Source organism: Podarcis tiliguerta (genome assembly GCF_965153285.1).
Source record: "Podarcis tiliguerta genome assembly, chromosome: 13".
NCBI classification, from domain to species: domain Eukaryota; kingdom Metazoa; phylum Chordata; class Lepidosauria; order Squamata; family Lacertidae; genus Podarcis; species Podarcis tiliguerta.
This window is the reverse complement of record NC_139546.1, coordinates 32,717,870-32,738,700: the sequence shown is the minus strand read 5'-3', so window position 1 is coordinate 32,738,700 and position 20,831 is coordinate 32,717,870. Positions and strand designations below refer to the sequence as shown.

At 45.7% G+C, this 20,831-nt stretch overlaps 1 long non-coding RNA gene across 2 annotated transcripts; it reads right to left on the bottom strand.

Annotated features, from left to right (window-relative positions):
• Positions 1-5,224: 5,224 nt before the first annotated feature.
• Positions 5,225-10,878, bottom strand: LOC310662404. 2 transcript variants are annotated; one of them, XR_014504281.1, is made up of 3 exons: positions 10,820-10,878; positions 9,959-10,144; positions 5,225-6,433 (listed from the first exon to the last, which is right to left on the bottom strand). It is a non-coding gene; the product is annotated as an uncharacterized lncRNA (long non-coding RNA). The 2 variants fall into 2 exon arrangements; XR_014504282.1 differs by lacking the exon at positions 10,820-10,878 and having other exon boundaries at positions 9,959-10,596.
• Between the last annotated feature and the right edge of the window lie 9,953 nt (positions 10,879-20,831).

Here is a 20,831-nt window from a genome sequence, read left to right as displayed (position 1 = left end):
GTAATTCTGCAGATCCTCTTTTAAAAAAAGAAATACTCTGGCTCAGTCAGGCGAAGCTGGGCAACCAGATAGAAAATACAAGAATCAAGTGAAGATACTCCTTTGTAATAGCCTGTAAATATGTACTCTTAGTTTGCTTTGCTGGGCAAAATACGTGTCAGGACCACAGCAGGAAAGAACCAACTCAGTTCTCTGCCATGTTGGTTGCAAAGGGGACTCTGATGAGGCTCTGTTCGATGGACCCTTTAGTAGGAAAGTATGATTGCTAATGACGCGGGTGGCGCTGTGGGCTAAAGCCTCAGCGCCTAGGGCTTGCCGATCGAAAGGTCGGCGGTTCGAATCCCCGCGGCGGGGTGCGCTCCCGCTGCTCGGTCCCAGTGCCTGCCAACCTAGCAGTTTGAAAGCACTCTTGGGTGCAAGTAGATAAATAGGGACCGCTTACTAGCGGGAAGGTAAACGGTGTTTCCGTGTGCGGCTCTGGCTCGCAGGAGCAGCGATGTCACGCTGGCCACGTGACCCGGAAGTGTCTTCGGACAGCACTGGCTCTCGGCCTCTTTGAGTGAGATGGGCGCACAACCCTAGATTCTGTCAAGACTGGCCCGTACGGGCAGGGGTACCTTTACCTTTACCTTTATGATTGCTAATGGAGAGGAAAGAGTGAATGCCCAAAATTTCTAAAGGGAAAACTAGTAAAGGCATTGCATCTCATTATGGAAGACACATTTATTTTGGAGCAAGTTCTCAAGCGTGCCTGACAAAAATAGGGCACTCTTGAAAATTTAGTAAGAGTGTAAGAAATGAGAAGTACCCCAGTGTTGCAGACATGGGAAACATTAGGATTTGCTTTCTTTCCTGTGGATTCAGTTGCAAAATTTGATATAGGCGTATAATGTTGATTACAGTGAAATAGGAATCCACATATATTTGTACCCTGACTGGTTGTATTGGATCCAGATGGTTGCCAGAACTGTTTTTGCCTAGTGAGTTTTCATTCCTTGCAGCCACAACATGGTTCAGGTGCTCTCAGTCACTTACATCACAAATTAAATTCCCTCAAACCCATTCCTTGACTGAAAAGAGAGAGCGTGTTAAGATTTTTTGTGTAAATGTGTTGGAAGGGTGAGATGGGGTGGTGGTGGTGGTGGAGGAAATAGCACTGCTGTCATGCCTAATAATAGTCGCTAGAGTCTGCTGTTGCACAGGCTAGTGTGTTGGTCTTGCTTTACAAAGGAAAATGCATTTCTTGCCAGTGGAGCTGTTCAGATTGTGTACCCTCTTGTCCTGGCCACTTTGCTAAAAAAAAAGCTTAAAACCACCACCCTCTTCCCCTTTATTCTTCTTTTCAAAGTGCTTTTTAATTTTTTTAAAAAAGGTACATACCCCAAACAATGCTCCCTTTCTCCCCTGCCCTGCCTCTCGAGATCTTGTGCTTTGTTGAGCTTCACTGGTCTTGGGAGAGCTGTTGCTAAACACTTCTCCTAAATTTGCTTCCCTGTACTTTGAACATGGTTGTTTGTTTTGCTCTTTCATGGTAATCCTGCTGCTGGGGCAACTTGTGACAAGCCTCAAATTGCCAACTTGCAGCTAGCCAATCAATGCCTCTCCTTCCTAGATAAAGAAAAGCGTTTTATTTCCCATTGATTTCCCCCTCTTAGACTAAGCAAGCACAGTTTATTTTGTCCTTGTGCCTTCTAACCTCCTTTATCATCTTTTGTGGCTTTCAACCAAGTCATCTCGAAAGGGCTCTTCACTCCTGCTCCACAAAGGGGAGCCTTTGTGATGCCGCATCACAAACGAATATGTAACACTTGAAATACCTTCCATGCCAGAATAAACTTTTGAAATTATCTGCCTTGGAGACACAAGGCCTAAGCCCCCTTGAGCTCACAGGCTAGCTGTGGCCTCAGCTCATGACTTGTGGGGGTGGGAGGGAAGATCCTTCTGCCAACCCAAATCTAAAATGTTAAGTTTCCTTCCTATTGCCTCCCCCCTTCTCATCTGCTGTGTGCACTTCAGTTTCTCTTTCATTTTCCGCCGCTGTGCCAGTGAAGCTTAAAACGGGCTGTGCTTTTCAGAATGAAACAGAAAGCAGTGTGTCTTGCCAACTTCTTCCTCCTCCTCCTCCTTTCACACTCAGGTCCCAGGGCAGGTTACCGCAATTAAAGCACAATGTTAAAAACGCAGAATCATAAAATTCTAGGTTTGGAAATGACCCCAAAGGTCATCTGGTCAAGTCCACTGTAATGCATGAATGCAGGAATAGTTTAAAAGAACTTGTAATTGCAGGAATAAGATGGTGTGTGCTATAATATAATATAATTAATATAATATAATATAATATAATATAATATAATATAATATAATTAATTATAATATAATATAATATAAATAGAGAGAGTTTGTAGTGCCAGGGTGAAGAGGTGTCCTTTCAGCATTCACTAAAAGCTATATAATGAAGTAACCAGACTCATCTCTGGGGAGGGAGTTCCACAATTCAGGGGCTGCCACAGAGAATGCCGTCTCCAGGGCAATCACCACCCTGAGCTTCTGATGGCGGTAGAACAAACAGTATGTCTCCACTTTGCTGATCCTAACCCCTGACAGTGCCTGTAGGGAAGGAGGAAGCCATTCAGGTATTAAGGGCCAGTTATTTAGCACTTTAAACACTACTGTGAACACCTTGAATTGGGCCTGGAAATGAACTGGCAACCAGTATAGCTGTTTTGAAATGGGGTTATGTGAGATCTAAATAGAACCTCAGCCAATAATCTGGCTGCTGCATTTGGTAGCACTTGAAGTTTTTGGGTAGTCTCCAAGGGCAGCCAGTTAACAGAGCATGGAGTGCAGTGTCCCAAGTTTTAGTCGAAAGGGGTCATAACTGGTGAACTAGCTGTAGCTGGAAAAAGGCACTCCTAGCCCCCCAAACTCAGTTGAGCCTCCAGTGATAGGGTTGAATTCAGGAACACTGCCAAGCTGTGGACCTGCTCCTTCCAAGGGAGGGCAACACTGTCTAGGCCAGCCATCTCTACCTCCCAGACATGAGAACTCGAGACACATAACATCTTGCTCTTTCCAGGATTCAGCTTTAGTTTATTGGTCCACATCCAGCCCATCACTGCCTCCAAGCGCAGGTCCAGTACTTCAACCACTGCTCCTGATTCAGATGGAACATGCACAGGGAGAGAGAGTGAGTGCTGGGTATCATCTGCATATTTATGGCACTTCACTCCAAATTACCTGAAGACAGCTCCCAAAGCCTTCATACAGATGCGAAGTAGCATGGGGGGGACTATATGGAACACTGCGGGATACCACAATATAACTTGCATGGTGTTGGAACAGTGGCCTTTCATAAGTACTTTCTGGAACTAGGAGTGGAACCCCTGAAGCATGGTGTCCCCCATCTCTAGAAGGATACTGTGGTCAACACTAGCAAAAGCTGCTGGGTGATTGAGGAGAATGAGCAAGGTCACACTGCTCTCCATATCTCTCTTGTGACAGACACAATCAGCCAGGGCAACCAAGGCAGTGATCAGGTCTGAAGCCAGACTGGAATGGACCCAAGGCTGGGCTGCTGCCACTGCCTCTAAAAAGGGGATATTTGCCACTGTGAAGGAGTTGTTTCTGGGTTCAGAGAGGTGGTCTTAACTTGGAATTGCAGGAGTTGGAACACAGTTGAAGTTCAAGGGCATAGCAAGAGATGAAATAAAACTACCGGTTTCCTGACTGAAGTGACTGTACATATGGAATTCTATATTATAAACTAAATAAGTGTGTGTATAATAAGTGACATGGTAACAAATCAAGGCACCCGTCATGGTTTGTAACTCTGAAATTACAAGTGTTTTCTGAAGCCAAATGACGGTCCCTTCCAAAGCTTGACAGCAGAAGTTTCCTGGCCTAGTCTTCACTGCCTTTTCATGGGACAGACAGGTCTTCATTAACCCCAGAAGGATGGGTGGGGGTGGCTGTCCCAACCCAGCACTGGCCAATTGAGGGTCCCTTCAGGAGCCCATGGCAGGAAATTCCTGGCCTGGGTTTCAGGGCATACAAGACTTTAAGTAGCTCCAAAGTGTGTGTGTGAGTGCTGAGTGCAATATTAAGACCTTCAAAATAGTGGAACAGAATATTCCTCTCGGCCTTTCTGGTAAAATACTACCCCTTCCTGTTTTCTGATCCTTTTGTTACAGAATTCGGAAACCTGTGACCCACCAGATGTTACCATTGGACTCCCAACTCCCAGCAACCTTAGCTAGCATGGGTAGTGCTCTGGGCTGATGGGAGTTTGGTCCAGAAACATCTGAAGTGCTGCAGATTCCCTGTCCATGCTTTACTTGCAACTGCCACCTTGTTTTTACCCTGTTTTTCCATTATTTTGCCTTTGACCAGTGGTTCCCAAGTGTTTTCCCTCATGGACCACTTGATAGTTGCTTAGGATCGTGGCAGACTACTTAATTATTTTTCTGCCTGCCATAGCAGCTGTAATGCACTGTGCCGGATGCTTATTTTTAAAGGTATTTTTACAGTTGCTTTAATTTCTTACATATTGTATTACAATCTGAATTCCATAAAATTCAGGTTGTAAAATAAGAAGTATGAGAAACAATAAAATACAATTAAGAACCAGTGCTGATATTTAATGTGATGAATATGCTGTCTCCCATCCTAAACCACAAATCCAGTGTCACAATGTGGAATGAAGCTTGTTGACCAGTTTGGAAACCCCTGCCTTAGGCTACTGGTTTTAAATGGAAAGTAAGAATCTCAGTGCATGAGATTGGAGTGATGAGCAGAATACTCCCAGAGTTTGGTTCTGTGTTGTCTGATTCATTTTTTGTGCCCGTTTGCCTGTATCATGCGGTGATGCTGTGAATTTGCTTTAGTAGTAGGATGCTTTCAGCAGTACGTGGATTAGTGGATTGGTTGCATGTAACGCTTTGAATCCAGAGTAAGTTGATTCAACTTCGTTCCCAGTGAAACCAGTAGGATGTCACTCATGAGTAACTTTCCACACTGATTTCATCAGAATTGGAGTGACTTGCTCTGGAGCCAAGCCAAAATTTTTACACCATAGGTTGGCAAAGTTTGTAGTGCTGATTCTTAAGTGAAAATTCAAAAATGAGATACACTTGTGAAATTCTGCTGCTGTTTCTTCTCTCTCTCCAACCCGCACCCTCCAGCCAAGACCAGCTTCCCCCACCCTTGTGAATAAGTACAAAGATGCAACTGTGTTGAAAGTTTATTTTCATGATGCAAGTGGTCATACAGTACATCCTGTAATATCTGTCCCCTCTCCTTTCAAGCGCGTAATCACAGCTAGTGACCTTCAGACAGTTACCCAAACAACGAAGGTCTTTAAGGGTATGTTGGTCGTGGGGTGTTTGCACATGTATGGGCAGCTTCCGTACACATGTACCAAGCATCATGTGATACTTTACTCGCCCCCTACTCTGCCCCCAGCAAATTCCCAAACCCTTCCACTTTCTAAAAGCATATTCAGGTAGGGGTGTGTGGCAGGTTAGAAGGTATCATGCACAGATTGTAGCCAAGTTGGAAAGAGGGTATTGGCAGAATAACTTCTGAGCATCCTTAGTTGGTGCCAATAAATGGGCCTTTCTCCCCAGGTCTTGTTCTCCACCCCTACCTCCTACTTAGATTCAGTTACGAGTCACACGTTACAAGCATTATTGTTGGGAGTGTCATGTACTATATTTTGGGGAAAGAGATGCATTTGTATTTGAGTGACAGTCCGGCTGTGTGTGTGTGTTCAACCATGATGCCCTCCTGTCTACGGCCACGTGGCATTTCCGCCTTCCCTTTCCCTCCACCCCACCCTTTCCCTGGTCTTGTGCCAGTCTCCGCTTCTCCTTGTTGCCTCCGTTGCTCACAGTACACTCATCCATAAAGTAGGAAACACTACACTTGGACACGAGCGTTTAGTAGTGCTTTCTACTTTATGGATGAGTCCACTGTCCATAAAGTGCAGCTGCTGGTCATGGGTTGGCTCTCGGCGTCTTCTTCATCTGTCGCTGGCTGTTTGTGAGCTGGTCCCCACCCCTGCCCACCCCCTTTAATCTCCCCTGCGCCCGCCCGCTGGCAGCTCCCTGGTTGTGAAATAACAGAGAGATACTAGCAGGAGGGGAGGTTTGACTTACCCTGCCTTGTGGGTTTTGGGTGAGACAGCAGTTTTTACAGAATTAGAAAACATCCTTCCTTCCCCAAAGGGCTCACAGACTACATAAGGCTTAATTCTGCATTAGGAAGCGGGGAACAAAACTGAAGGAGACTCAAATCTTGCAGGTTCAGCAAAATATTGCAGTAAATATTTTAAAGCTCCTTTTCACCTGCAAATACTTACTTGCCTTTATCCTTCTCTTCCTTCCATGCCTGGTTCCTTTCATTGTGTTTGGGAAAAGGGCCTGCCTCTCTTTCTCTGCAGAAAGGTAAAAGTTCATTTAAGGTATATGCACAGATAAAAACTGAAAGAAGCAAAAATGAGTGCACGTGGTTCGGATTTTCAGATGGTCATTGGAGCTGGCTGCCTTTAAAGAAAGGGCAAATGAGAACCCATTTCATGTGGCAATTGATGGCATGCTGATGCCCTCAGTCTGCCCTCTTTCTCCTACGGGGATGTTCTGAGCCCAAAGTAAAAGGCAAACAAAGCATTGACAGAGCAAATGCCTCTGTGTTCATCCTCTTTTATCCCACCACCCAGAGGACTCTTGCTACCATAATCCAGTTTCTACCCTTCCCCTCTGCTGTCTCTTGTGCTTGGAACTCCCTTCCCAGCACAGCTATGAGAAGTCCGCCCCCCCCCCTTCTATCAAATCACTCCTCAAAACTCACATTGTTTGTGAAGCATTTGGCTTGGTCCCTTAATCCCCATATCTTGGAGCTAAGTGCGTACAAATAAGCCGGATACATATTTTTCATTTGTTCACTCTCAACCCTTCCCTTTGTCAGATATTAGATTGTAACCTGCTTGGGGCAGGGACTGGCGTTTTGGTTGCTGCTCTTTAAAGTGCTGGGCACATTGAGAGTGACTGACCTATTCATAATCGTAATGGCAAATAAGCCTGGGGAAGTTTGGAATAGAGAATCTGTCTCCCAGCCACCTCTGTGACTTTGCTGGCTCCGAGAATTGATATTAAAAATATGTGTGTTGTGGTTCACGCAACGTAGGAGCGGAGGGCATAACGCAGGTATCCTACTTTTGAAATTCCATAACTCAACTAAAAGATTGCCAGATAGCTTCCCTCGCTGCTCCAGATCCTATGTTCTGCTGTGCTATAACTACTTAGAATTTATGTCTCACATGTTTAAATCTAGAGGGTAGTTTACTGGGGGACATTGTATTAGTGGTTCCTGTGGCTTTATGAGAAAAGCTCAACCATTTTTCACTAGGGAATAGGGAACTGAATAGGGAACTAAGTAGAGCATTTTAATGAAACTAGCTGAGGGGGAATTTTTTGGCATTGCTTTTTTTTTAGTATTTAACCCCTTAACCAAAAATCTTATTTCCTGAGAGAGTTAAAGAAAGAAATGTTGTGGAGACTGGAGTGTGTGGCTCATCAAGTCTGGAGTAGGTCTCTGCTATTTCTGATGAAATTTAAGAGAGATGAGCAATTGGCCTTGAAGACCGAGGAAATTCTCTGGGTAGAGGCTTTCTATAACTATATATCAAATTCTCCTCCTCCTCCTTCTTCTTCAAGCCGGTCCACCAAATATTATGATTATTTAATTTAAATTTTACATGTGGGTTAGCTATAGTTCTGTTTTTTTTGTAGTGCACACATCACTGAGTTTCAGAATTATAAACATTTAAAGGTTTTCAAGGCTAGGATCCAATAGCCCATGAAACTAGTTGGTGCCAGCTAGTTGCATGGTTGAATAATTTGAATACATCTAATAATTGCCTCCTTGCTAGAAACATGCAAGTGATTAGCGGGCTGCGTGCCAGTTTAATGGGCGAGACAAATGTAATGCCGGTGGATCTTGTGTGTGTGCTCGCGTGTGAGCAGCAAGTGTTAAAATGTAAAACTAGGTCAGTACAGATGCCTTGCACGAGGCAAAGTAACTCCTTAGATCCCTGCCCATATAGCCTACCATAAGGAACATGAAAGTGTATTTTTTAAAAATATTTTGCCTCCTTCCCAATCCCAAAGGGACAAAGCTGCAATCCCAAGCCCGTTAAAACAACCATTGTATTTCTAATCTAAGCAATTTTTTTTAAAAAAAAACCACACGTTTTAAGTACTGTCCTTTAAAAAAATGTTATAATGTGAAGTTTTGGCAGGTCTCTTAACTGAGAGAATTCTGCAGAATTGGAGTACAATGAGGAGGACCCTGCTTTTCACCCTGGTAGATCTTAGTAGAGCAAAGAGGTGAAGGTTGAGGAAAAAGGGCCTCTGACACTAAGTGAAATTCTTGGGATCTCCTTTCCCATACAGAATTTGCAGATTCAGGTAGGCTACAAAGTGGGGAAGTCTGGTTGTAATGCACCATATTGAACACAAGGCCCAGTCATGTATGACACTCTGAGAAGGGCTCATGTTCTGCAAAACTATCTTGAGAATATGCTGGGGTGGGAAAATTTATTCTAGGTTTTATCTCGAATAAACTACAGGTTTTGTGGAAATGGCTTAGTCTTGCAATGCTTTGGTTCTAAAAGAACTAGGCAACTTAACTGCAGCAAACTTGGCAACTCAGGAGTGTTGTGTTTTTTTTAACCCAACCTATAGAACAGTTTACCTATTTATATACAGTGTAATGGTTTCCTTTTAATATATCTGCATAGAATTGTCTTATAAGTTAAGGAAATACTGCTATAAATTGGCAGGGTAAATAGATTATCAACTAAGATTAAACATATAAAACAATAAAACAGGTCTTAAGAACCAGTTACTTGGAGCCCAGTTGTGTGCAGGTTTACTTGGAAGTAAGCCTCGCTGATTTCAGTGGGACTTACTCCTGAGTAAAATTCCATAGTATTGTAGCATCAGTTCAGTAATAAGCAGCATAAAATGGCTGTGTCTATGTTTAGCTTTCTGTTCAATTTGACAGCAATCCTGTGTGTATGTAATTTTGGTGTAAGCCCCACTGAATGCAGTTGGGACTTACTCTGAGTTGAACAGGCAGAGAATTGGACTGCTCAAAATCTTTAGGATGCAATCTTACGCTCATGTGTCTGGCAATAAGGCCCATTAAACTTAATGAGACTTTCTTCTAAGTAGACACACATAGGACTGCGCTGTCAGACTTTCCCCATTAGAGATGCAAAATGGTTTGTTCAGTTTAATACAATAATATGTGGCTATACCTTTGATTTCAAGAGAGCAACAGAGAAACAGTTGGAGCTTTCCTTCCACAATAGCTGGGGTGGTTGTATCCAATGTTCGCCCTACACATGGCAGACACATTGAATATAATTAGCATGACTAATTTAGGTTCATTAATTTCAGTGGGTCTACTCTGATTAGAACTTAGTTGGATGCAGCCCATTTGGTTTAACAGAGAACTTAATGAGGTTTTGTTTTTTAATATAGTGACTGGTATTCAGGGGACATTAGGAGTCTGTTTGCTTTCATTTGCCTAGATGGCGGGCACTAGGTTGGCGAAGGCTGATCTATACGCTGTATCTCTTGCCTTTCCTGTTTTCTATCTCTTACTTTCTCTCCCCCCCCCCCTTCAGCAAGTTCCTGTTTGGGGTTAAGACTGAATCCTTCATACATTAGTTACTTGCCCCACAACCCTGAACACCTTTGTGCAAAATTCCCCCCGGCTTTCCTTCTGAGCACTGCTTGTAAGTACGTCTTGGGCACAGCATGAAGGAGGCCTTATCTTCACTATCCACATGCTCTAAAATGGAAACTAACCTGAAATGGTGTTTATTATCCCTCCTCCTTACCCCTGTTAGATTCCAAAAGTGGGGAAAGGATCTCCATGTCCCGTACCTTACCAACTGTCTTGGTCCATAGACATCTCTTGGAACGAGATTCACGATGGCAGTGGAACTGTCCTCCCAGACCCCCAGGCAATGATCCCAGACCAGCTCAAGTTTCATCAAAGAGACGCTTGTGGTCAAATGCTGCTGGGACGGGCATTCCTGCCAAACTCCACACATTTCTGCAAGAAAGGAGCTGCCCTAAAAACCAGAGAGAGGAGGAGGACAGGTTAGGAAAATGGCTGCAAGGTCAATCAACTGTTGCTCTCTTGAACAGAGGTGTTCATCTTCTTTCCTATCAGTAGAGGGCAGGCATGTTGGAATTTCACAGCGCCTGAATAAGCATGAGTGTGCACCCACTGACTGAGCACAGCCGCCATATTTCCCCTTTGCATAAGCCACCCGTGTGACATCTTCTTTTGGAACTTCCCTATTCTTACTTCCCAGTCTAAGCCTGTCTAGGAGGGGGGATGGGGAGTTAGGACTAATAGCTTACATGCCGATGAACACCCCCGCATGCTCCCAATTCCTCATGCCCCTCTTTAAAAATACAGGTTTTGTTCTTCAAACCAGAAGACGGACTAAGATTAGCTTTGGCCCAGATCCCCATCCTTCCGTCTCCCAAACACCAGCCTCATTCTTTCTCTTGTTCCTTCCTAGACATGATGATAGAACTCCAGGAGTCCTAGAGCATAACACCCACCCAGCACATGGATGCAGCGTGTTCTCTCCAAGAGCCTCCGCCGCCTTATTTCTCATTGCACAGCCCTTTCCTGCCCTCCTGCATTCCCAGCTAGAACCCAGGACTCTTCAGTCAAGTAGCCCCGCTCTTCCCAACTCCCCACCCAGGGATCCTGTCATCCCACAGCAGTCTACCTCTTGGGTCGCTTGCAATCTACCGGGCCAGCCGGGGAGACCAGTCGCCAGCTGAAGTCAAGAGATGGAAGTGCCAGTGCTTGGCCCATTTATAGACGCCTTGCCGCACAGCCCGCCTCGCGTCTCCTCCCACTTGGGGAGAGAGATCATCACATGACTGTTCACTATCTCTCCCCTCCCTGCCCCAAACCACAGGAAACGACAAGAGGCCTCTCTCCTCGAACTGGGGCAGGAAATTGCAAACATCCCCCCCCCTCCTGCCCCGAGCTCAGAGTCTTGCACACCCCTCCCACCTGATGCACCGAGGAGCTGTGGTTGATCTCTTTGTGGGGGCAGCTCCTGGCTAGGTTTGCCTCCAGCAAAATGAAGGGGGCAGAAGGGTCCCGGGGGGCCGCAGACACCTGCATCCTCTGGTAAAGCTCAGGGCGTGTACATGTGGAACAAAGGCCTGACTATAGAAGCATCTTACGGAACCGAAACAAATTTCTCTTGAGCCCTTTCTTTTTGTGGGGGGCGGGTGGAGGAAAGGGGAGGCACCTCTGGGGCCCTTTCAGGGCTGTGTTTGGGGACGTGGAGCTACGACTGTGCTATTGGGCGCTTTATATGAATGAGTGCTTATTGCAGGCTGACCTTGCAACAGTTGGCTGGCCTCTGTCACCCATGCAGTGTTCAAATGCAGGTTTTTCTGTGCACATGTTCTGGCCCTCTTACAAGTGCCTAAAGCAAAGCTAGCTTGAAGGGTGTGGAAGTTGCCAAAAGGGGGGCAAATCTGCTGCTGTGCTCCTTCTAACCCACTTCATCAAAACTAAAACAGACAGGACCTTTGGGCTTGGCCTAGAAGTTGGATGGTGTGTATGAGCGATTGTGTATTTTATGGTTTTGGAAGGCAATACAGTCAACTCAGGGTTTCCTCACAAGGGTTTCTGGATGTTGTCGCTTGCTGACATTCCTCACCACACTTCTGTCTCACTGAGTAGCTCACTACTAGGTGAGTAGAGCAAATAAAATCCTCATGAGATTGCTTAAAGTGCTCCCTTTCTTGCCCTAAGTTAGCCTTTGCTAGCCTGGTGTCCTGCGTAGGCTTTGGACAACAACGCAGGCTGGAGCTGATGGGAACCGTAATCCAAATCATCTAGGGCTTGCTGAAAGCTGCCCCAGGTTATCTCATAAGGGCCCTGAAGTGAGAACTTGTGGTAGCTCACAACGCTCTTCCTCATTCACAAAGTGCCTGCGTGCTAATTTGTGTTGGGTGTGCACATGTGCCCTGCTTTGCAAATGCACTTTTTGAAGTAGTGCAAAGAAGCTATGCTGAGGTGTAGGCAGAGTTTTTTCTGTAGTGCAGGCACGTCCCAACAGGTAGATCGTGATCTCCTGGTAGATCACTGGACGTCTGCGGTAGATCACTGGTAGATAACTGTCTCCCCCCAAAAGGGGGTAGGTCACTGCCAGTTTTTAACTCTGTGAGTAGATCACAGTCTCTTGGGAGGTGGCCACCCCTGCTGTAGTGGAATCCATGCTATGGAACATGCTTCTTAGACATCCACACTCGGTCCCATCTCTATTTCTCTCCCTGCACCCAACCCTCTGCAAGTTGAGATGTTGTTATTTAGGATAAGCCTTTCTATTTGTGTAATGACTGTGGTAATGTTAAACTTCTGCCCAATGGCTTTTGAGATGCTCTTAGTGAATTGCAGAAGTCTTTCCTCTTCCAGTAGTGTTATGTTCCAACTGTGTGTTAGTTTTGCAGCTGGGAGGTGTTTCATGGTGGCTTTTGGTACTGTGCTTCTTCTACTTCTGTATTTTGCCTTGAATAATTATGTGTGTGCATAAATACTCCTTGCACACTAACTTCTGCATGTGAGTTTGTGTATGCCCAGTCTCTGGTATGCAACCATATATTTAGCTACCAGCCTTGGATAGATCTGGAGAGGGGTATAATCAAACTCCTAGGTTCCTATGTCAAATTTACTGCTGGCAAGAGGAATTGTTTTGACTGCAATTCAGTTGACAGAGAAAAACAAACTCTCTGCAACTTTTTTTATTGAGCAATCCTATGTCCTATCTTCCTTTCCCCGCCACTACACCTCCCTGCAGCTTTGCTTAGAGCCCAGTGATATTTTTTCATGATATTCCCATGGTTTTGGAAGAGGCCTCTTGTTCCTACCCTCTCCCATCCTATATGTCTTAACTTTTTCTTTTGGTTTCTTTCCCCTTGTATTTTCTTTCTGGTCTCTTTCCTTTTTAGATCTCTGCATGCCTACAGCAGGTATGGGGAACTTTTGTCCCTCCAGCTACTGCCATTAGCCTTGCGGAGACTGGTGGAAGCTGTTGTTCGGCAACATCCGGAGGGTCAAAAGTACCCCACTACTGGCTTTTAAATGTTGTTTTTCAGACCCTTTCTGCCAAGCTCTTGCAAATCTGCTATGGAGTCCCGTGGATGTTATAGGGCAGGGGAAACTGCAATGCTGATCAGCTGCAGGCAGCATGGCCAGCGGCCCTGGCATGCTGGGAGTTGTAATAGTCCATCAAGATCTGGACAGCCACAGGTTAGCCACTTCTCTTGGTTCATGCAAGGGCCTGGCTCATTGGTAAGGATCACAGCTCAGTGGTGGAGTGCATAAATTGTACACTGAAGGTTCCAGGGTTCAGTGCCTCAGACTCTGGAGAGTCAACTAGTGTCATGGACTGGCTGGATGCAGAGGAGTGGTCTGAGGCACCATTTTGGGAAACTCCAAGGGAAGAAGGGTCAGAGCCAGGGGATTGGAGTAGTCAGAGGGAGAAGAGGGAGCAGACAGGGAGGAGGAGGTAATGGGAGATAAAGAGGGTTTAGTGAGCAGGAAGAGTCTGTGGCAGAGAGCAGTTCAGAATCGGAGGCTGGAGAGGAGGGGAGTCAAGAGGCAGGCTTCTGGTCTTCCCCTCCTGTTGCAACCAGCTGCCCTCCCTGCTTTCCTCCCAGAACCTGAAGAGGTAGGAAGAGGGCAGAGCAAAGATAGACAAGGTGTCAGAGTTTTAGATTGCTTAGGAAGGACCCAGGAGGAGGAGACTTAGGGAGCTGGGGAAGGTGGAGACTTTCAGTTGTCGCAACTGCCTCACTGGGGCAAGATCTACATGGAAGAGTTACTGTATTCACTAAGCCTAGCCGCCTGAGCTGTTTGGTTTCTTTGACTAAAGAGAGTTAACCGCTGGCTAATTCTGCTCTGCTCCTGACACCCGCCCTGATAGCTTAGGTGGACATAGAGGCTAACCTGATATAAGGAGCTTATTGGCTGGGCCTAACTCAAATGCTGTCAACCCTCCCATATCACAGTTTACAATGTGAGAATGTTGGAGATGGTCAAGCTCTCTTTTGAGCAACTCTTCCACAAGTACCACGCTTCTCACTGAGGAACCATGATAAGGCTTCTGGAGAATTCCAGGACTTTCGGGGGAGGGAGGGAGGAGGGAGACAGAAAAGCAGTGGCTCGAGGAAAACTGGATGCAAGGGAATAGGAATGGCGAATGCTGCTCCTCCCTCAAATTCTGAGATGATGGCTTCCTGTTCCTAGGCAGACCTCTCTAGCAGATGCTTCTTTTTAATTCTTCCTGCCATCTGCTTGTGACGTGCTATAATGTGGGAGCCTACTCTTTAATATATGTCTGCACCTAATTCTGAATACAACCCTAACCCAACCTGATACAATTCGAAATCACAGTTTTGGAGGTGGGAGTATTGCATTTGTAAAGGTTTTGGAAAGTGTTGGGGCACTGGAAAAATAAGTTGGCTGCCATAGAAGACTAGATATGTGACAGCTGGAAGGTGTCATAATTGCTGGAACACTCCCCCCACCCCCTTTCAACTTGTTGGGTTGTGTAAAATCTGTGGGCCATAGCTCACATTTTTTTCTGCAGGCATTATGTGCAGAAATATATCCACTAAAACTTTCTGTTGGTTTGAAGGTGGCATAATTAGCATGGTTATCAGAGATTTCCCTGAATACAACAAGGAGAGCTTGCTGGTCAACGGCCCATCTAGTCCAACCAGATGCCCATGGCAAGACTGCAAGCAGAATCTGAGTGCCCACCTGCAGTTGCTACCAACTGATAGTAGCCATTGACAGTCTTATCCTTCATTAAATTGTCTAATAATCATTTAAAGCCATCCCCCCAATAGGCCTTGAGGCACCTGGTTAGCCAGTGTTGGGTGTAGGGGGCAGGACTAAAGCAGCTTATCTGGCAGACTTGATCCCATGTTTTTGCTAGCATCCATCTGTCTTGAAACCTGTGCAGAATACTGGCTAGGGCAGTGTTTCCCAACCTTGGGCCTCCAGGTGTTTTCGAACTACAATTCCCATCATCCCTGACCACTGGTCTTGCTAGCTGAGGATTATGGGAGTTGTAGTCCAAAAACAGCTGGACGCCCAAGGTTGAGAAATGCTGGGCTAGGGGACAGGTATGTGCAAAAAGGTAGTGTAGGTGGCAGAGAGCCTACTGTACTCAATTTGTCATATTCTTGGTTGACTTGCCTAAGCAACACATATCTTGCCTTTTCACCCCTGAAGGTTCAAAAGAGAGAACAATCACAAAACAACATTGGGGTCAATAATAGTACGCTAACCTAACAGTAGTTACAAAACTATTATATATGTTATAAAATTTATTCCACCCTCCCTCCAGAGAGCTTGGACCACTGTACACCCCCACCCCTATTTTGTTCTTGCAACAGCCCTGTGAGGTAGACGAGGATGAGATAGTGCCTATGCAGAGAGCTTTGTGGCTGAGTGGGGACTTGAGCCCAGCCACCCCAAGCCTTGTTAAACACTTGCTACTGTTCCACACTGACTCTCACAAATGCTCACCCCAATCCAACTTGGGGGCCCCTTTTCAAAATAAATGTCAAGCGATGGGAGGTCTGATCTTGGAACTCCAACATCTCATCTCTCCCCCCCCCCCTTGACCACCACCCTTTGTGAAAAAGCACACCCTCTCGCTCTCCCACCCCGCTTTGCTCCCATATTCAATGAGATCTCATTACATGATTCCAGGTTCTCCCTAGTTCCGTTTTCTAAGGAGGAAGTGCTCTTCTCTGTGGTAAACGTGGGCACCAAGCCCAGCTCGGTAAGTTTCTCATGAAACTACAATTTGGGAGTCTGTATTCCTTCTAATTCCCTGCTTTAACTTGCTTCATGAGTGAGAACGGTACTGGAATCCGGCCGGAAGCTTTGTCAGGGATTGTTCTGCTAAAGTTGTGTGTGTGTGTGTGTGTGTGTGTGTGTTGTGCGTTTTACAACTTTGTGTTTCCCATGATGCATGTGTGCTGAATGGATTGGGACAAACGAGGATGTTTAGGAAGTGGAGAGACTGCAGTTCCACCACTCATTTGAGAATGGGGATTCTTTAGGCCTGCCTTGGCTTCTCCAGTGAAATCACCAACTAGACTCACACAAACACCCCACATCCCCTAGGCAACATAACATTAGTCAGTCTTCCCTCACTGTTGCTTTCAGAGCTTACCAGGCAGGACATCTTATCTGATGATGAGAGGGCGTTATTTATTTATTTCATTTTAGGCAAGCCAAGAAACAGTGGTTGCAGAAGCTGAAATGTTCCCCCTTTAACAACTAGAAGCACCTCACATCAGAAAGCAGTAGAAGGTATGGTCAGGTATTGAGACATTTGGGATCTCTGTTTTTCTTCTTTTTCCCAAAGCAAGAGTAAGGTTCTGCCCTTCCAGAGGTATTTGCAGTGTAATAAGAACATGTGGCCCCAACTGTCTACTGCCGTGACCAGCTGAGAAAAGTGCAGGGATAAGGATGGTGAGATGAGGCTTTATGGCTGATTGGAGAAGCTCAGTGGGCATTTGGTGGCATGCTGTCTCTGGATATAGTGGTCCTCTTTAGTCGTGGTTGCTGTGTGGAACTTCCTTCCCCTTGCCTCATGCAGTTGGCCCCTAAATTCCAGCCCCCAGGGGGCAACAACAGGTGAGGATTATTGCCTCAACACCTTCCTGTGGGCATCCAAGAGACATCTAGCTGGTACCTGGGAAGCAGGGTGCTGAATTAAATGGGGTGATCTAGCAGGGCTGGAGGCAGTCTATGGAACATGGGCTATTCCATTTCCTGAGCTATGGCTAGCTGAGAGACCATAGCTCTGCAGCAAGAGGAATTAAACGTTTTCCCACCAACATGAGAACATAGAAAATCCACCTAGCCCAGTTTTGTCTACTTTGACTGGCAACAGCTATCCAGGGTCTCAGGCAGGGGTCTTTTCCATTGCTTGCCATCTGATCCTTCTAAACTGGTTAAATCCATAGATTGAGCACAGGACCTTCTTCATACAAAGCAAGGGTTCTACCCCTGAATTCTTATTCTTACTTTTACATATGTATAAAACCAACTTTACAGCCTTAGGCCATCGTGTGCAACAAGACAAAAACAGCACACACAAAAATACAAATTCTAAAAACAAAACCGTTCTTACAGGCTCTGAAAGCAATGAAACCATTCCTACAGATTCCTACGGAAAGCCTTAAACAAATATGTCTTCAGTAGATACCCAAACATCATGATGTTGGGTGCCTGCCCAATTTTGGCTGGGAATTGATGCTGGAGTTGGCCACACCAAAAGCCCAGTCTCTAAGACAAACTAAATACACCCTTTGAGGAGCATAGTTGCTGGGCAGGGATATATGGGGTGAGGTAATCCCTTAGGTAGCCTGAGCCCAAGTTGTTTAAGGTTTTAAATGCTAAAAGCAGAATCTTGAACTGATCCAAGCTGCTTATTGTGATACCTCACTCATTAAACTTAAAGAAGCGAATCATGGCAATATTTGGGAATCTCTGTTGCAGAGGCCTTAATTGGGAAGTTTTCCAGGACCTGAGATTTTATTCTTCTGACTAATTTGCAAGGTTTGGAAACTCCTTGGGCTAGGTGAGGCACGCTTCAGCCACCTTGATTAATCATCAGTGGGTTATTTATATCTTTGTGGAAGCTACAGATATAGTTGACCAACACCACCCACCATTTTGCAGTAGTGAGTTCTAAAAATGACTGAAGGAACTGGTTAAATCACCTTTCTTTGGTTTAAGACTTATTTGTCTTCTATCTTTACCAAGTGCTGTTGGTGGCATTCCCCTGCTTTCTCCTCAGTCATTTGTTTCAGTTCAATTCACAAGTTCATGTACTACTATAGTAACCCTCCACCCCATTAAATAATTACTTGAATTAGGCAGTCAGTTTTATGACTTGCTCTTTTGCCAGTCCTTTTTGTCATTCTCCTCTATGCATTTTCCTGTTCTGAGGTAGGAAGTAAACACTCTGTGCTGTTCTCAAGAAATAGCACAAAGAAGTGTTAGGAAAATCAACCGTGAAAACAAGGGTATGATTTTTGCCGTCAATCTTTTTTTATTGTTGTGTCCCTCATCAGTTACTTTCCAAAGTAGCAATGGAAAATCATGTCAACAATAGCTGGCGAGCCGTAGCTTAGCCACCCCTGATCTACACCTACTGGCAGCAACACCCTTGCCTAAGATTTCAGACAAGGGCCTTTCCTGGCTTATTTGGAGTTGCCAGGGGTTAAACCTTCAGCTCTACCACCGAGCTATGGCTATTTGGCAAATTCTTGGGTGTGATGGCTGACTGACAGAGACTTTTATTGAGTCATCATTTTTTAAAAAAAATAAATAAATAGCCTGCTTTTCCAGTTACATGTTCAAAGAGAGATGAAATAATTATAAAAATTAAAAAATAACATGATTAGAAAATGTATTTGTCTGAAAAGTATCTAGGGACAAATCCCACATGAAATGGGGATTCAAATGTTAAGATTTGAATGGGGGCTTCCTCATTTTTAACACCCACTCAGCCTTGAAGCTAGCTGGCTGAGTTACCGAGGGCCAATCGCTCTGTCTTAGTCTAACAGCCCTCACAGGGTTGTCGTGAGGAGAAAATGGAGAAGAGGAACAAGGCCCATTGGCCTTGACTATTGGCCACCCTGGCTGGGGCTGATGGGAGATGTAGTTCAGCAGCAGCTGGAGGATCAAGGGTTCCCTTGCCCTGTGCTACATGATAAACAGACATGCATGTTAAATTGGTTCCCATGTCCAGTCTCTTTAAAAGTATATCTAGCATGTGCTCTCCAGAACCTGCTGTGCTTTTTGGTAAGTCTGCTTCACCCCTCTGCTGTCTTGAGGTCTAATGTCAGCTTCAGGCATTTTTTTCTGGAGGGACTGGCTTGGGTGAGGTGTTCTCTGTCCCCCTCTCTTGAGAATCACTCCTTATTCACTCCCTACTGTTCTGCTGCCCTGCCTCCTGCCTCGGGGCCATTTCTGTATCACCACTTGGAGACAGAGTTTGCTATCAGAAGGAACAAGTGGGACTTGCGCTAAAACATTGCTGTGTAGTCCCACCCCCGAAGGATGCGCTTGTTTAGAGCTTGGGACAAGAGTCTTGTAGGGCTTCATCCGACCTTGGGGCTGTGGGGAGTATGCAGGTGTTAAGGAAGGGGTCTAGCATCTTCTCACAATAGCCAACCAGAAGTCTACAGGAAATCTGGAAGAAGAACCTGAGTGCAACAGCTCCCCAGCAGCTGGTCTTCAGAAGCATGCTGCCTATTGTAGCTAGTAGCTGAATCTGTTTAATTCTCTTTGGAACCCACCCAAGTTTTTGTCCTTCTCTTGCCTCCTGAGGGACAAATTCCATTGTTTAGACTTGTGGTATCAAGAAGGCTAGAGTGTTGGTGTTTCTCTAGATTAGATAGGACAGAGGCTGATGAAATTATGTACCTAGGAAATATAATTTGTTTCTTCGTCCCCCTTTAACGCTATTAACTTGGGGGCACTCTCAATCTGATTGGCAGGAGATTCAGAACAGCCCCAATTCATAGAGCGGTGGTGATGGGTAAACAGAATCTCCATGTACAGAGATACAAGTCCATGCCAGTTAATGGCTGCTGTTGTGTGCGTGTCGGTGGGATGTTTCAACAGTGAGAAAGACCTGTTGCCTTTATGCCCGGCCTGTGAGCTTTCTAGAAACTTCTCCCTGGCCAGGGAGCTATATGGCTCTGTCAGCAGGCACTCATGTTCTTGACGCATATTAGGTCACCCTGCCCTATATGCTTGTGTTCTCGCCTCTAGTTCCCTTTGCAGGGAGTTTCAGCTTAGCCTGGGAGAGGGAACTGCAGAGACCCAGAAACATTTGTCAGAAGAGAGACGGGGCAACCACATCCTGCCCAGAGCCTGAGAGAGGAAAAGCAAAGGCAGGCTCGCACATCGGTCTGTCTCTTGTCTCATGCGTAGTCTGTCTTGCTCTGGCTCCTCCTCCTTCCCCTCAAATTCACAGTCTCCTTTGCTCAGTAGGGCCTTGCTGTACCCACATGGTCACAATCCTGTCACACATCTGCTTAATAACTGGGGAGAGGGGGCTCAGGAAGTGTGTGTGTGTGTGGTATTTTAACATGAGCAAAGTTGGTGGACCTAGCAAGGAGGACAAAAGCTGGAGCTAGCCGGTTGTAAGCCTCCTGTTTCCCTCAAGCACTTTACATTAAAAGCACCTCTCTCTAGGTGACTAGTGCTGCTGGTGGCATATCAGACTCCTCAAAGGGCTGGATTTAACTAGGGGAGAGGCCTCTAGTTTCTGATCTCTCATCTTGTCCCCTTAGGTGGCTCCCAGCAGGGCAGCAGGGTTGCCAGCTCCTCCCCTCTCATCCTTATTGACCCAGCATTGACTGCTGCTGTTCCCTGCGGCTGTCGCTGCCTCAGCAGCCTTGTTGACCCTGTTTTCTTAAGAGGTGAATGGCTAGCAGCAGCCTGCCAGAAAAGGTCAGAAAAAATGGCAAGTCTCCCCACTCTGCCATGTTATTAACCTCCCTTGCCATCTGTGCTAGTCATTTTGCAGCCTATTGGCTCCCAAAAAGTGTTGGGGGATTTGTGGGGCAGGGAGGTGAAGCTCTTCTTGTTTTCAGGTTTGGCTGCCCAGTTTGGTTGTTTGAAGGCAATTTTACCTCAGGTACATGCCTGTTTTACAACATGAAATTGTT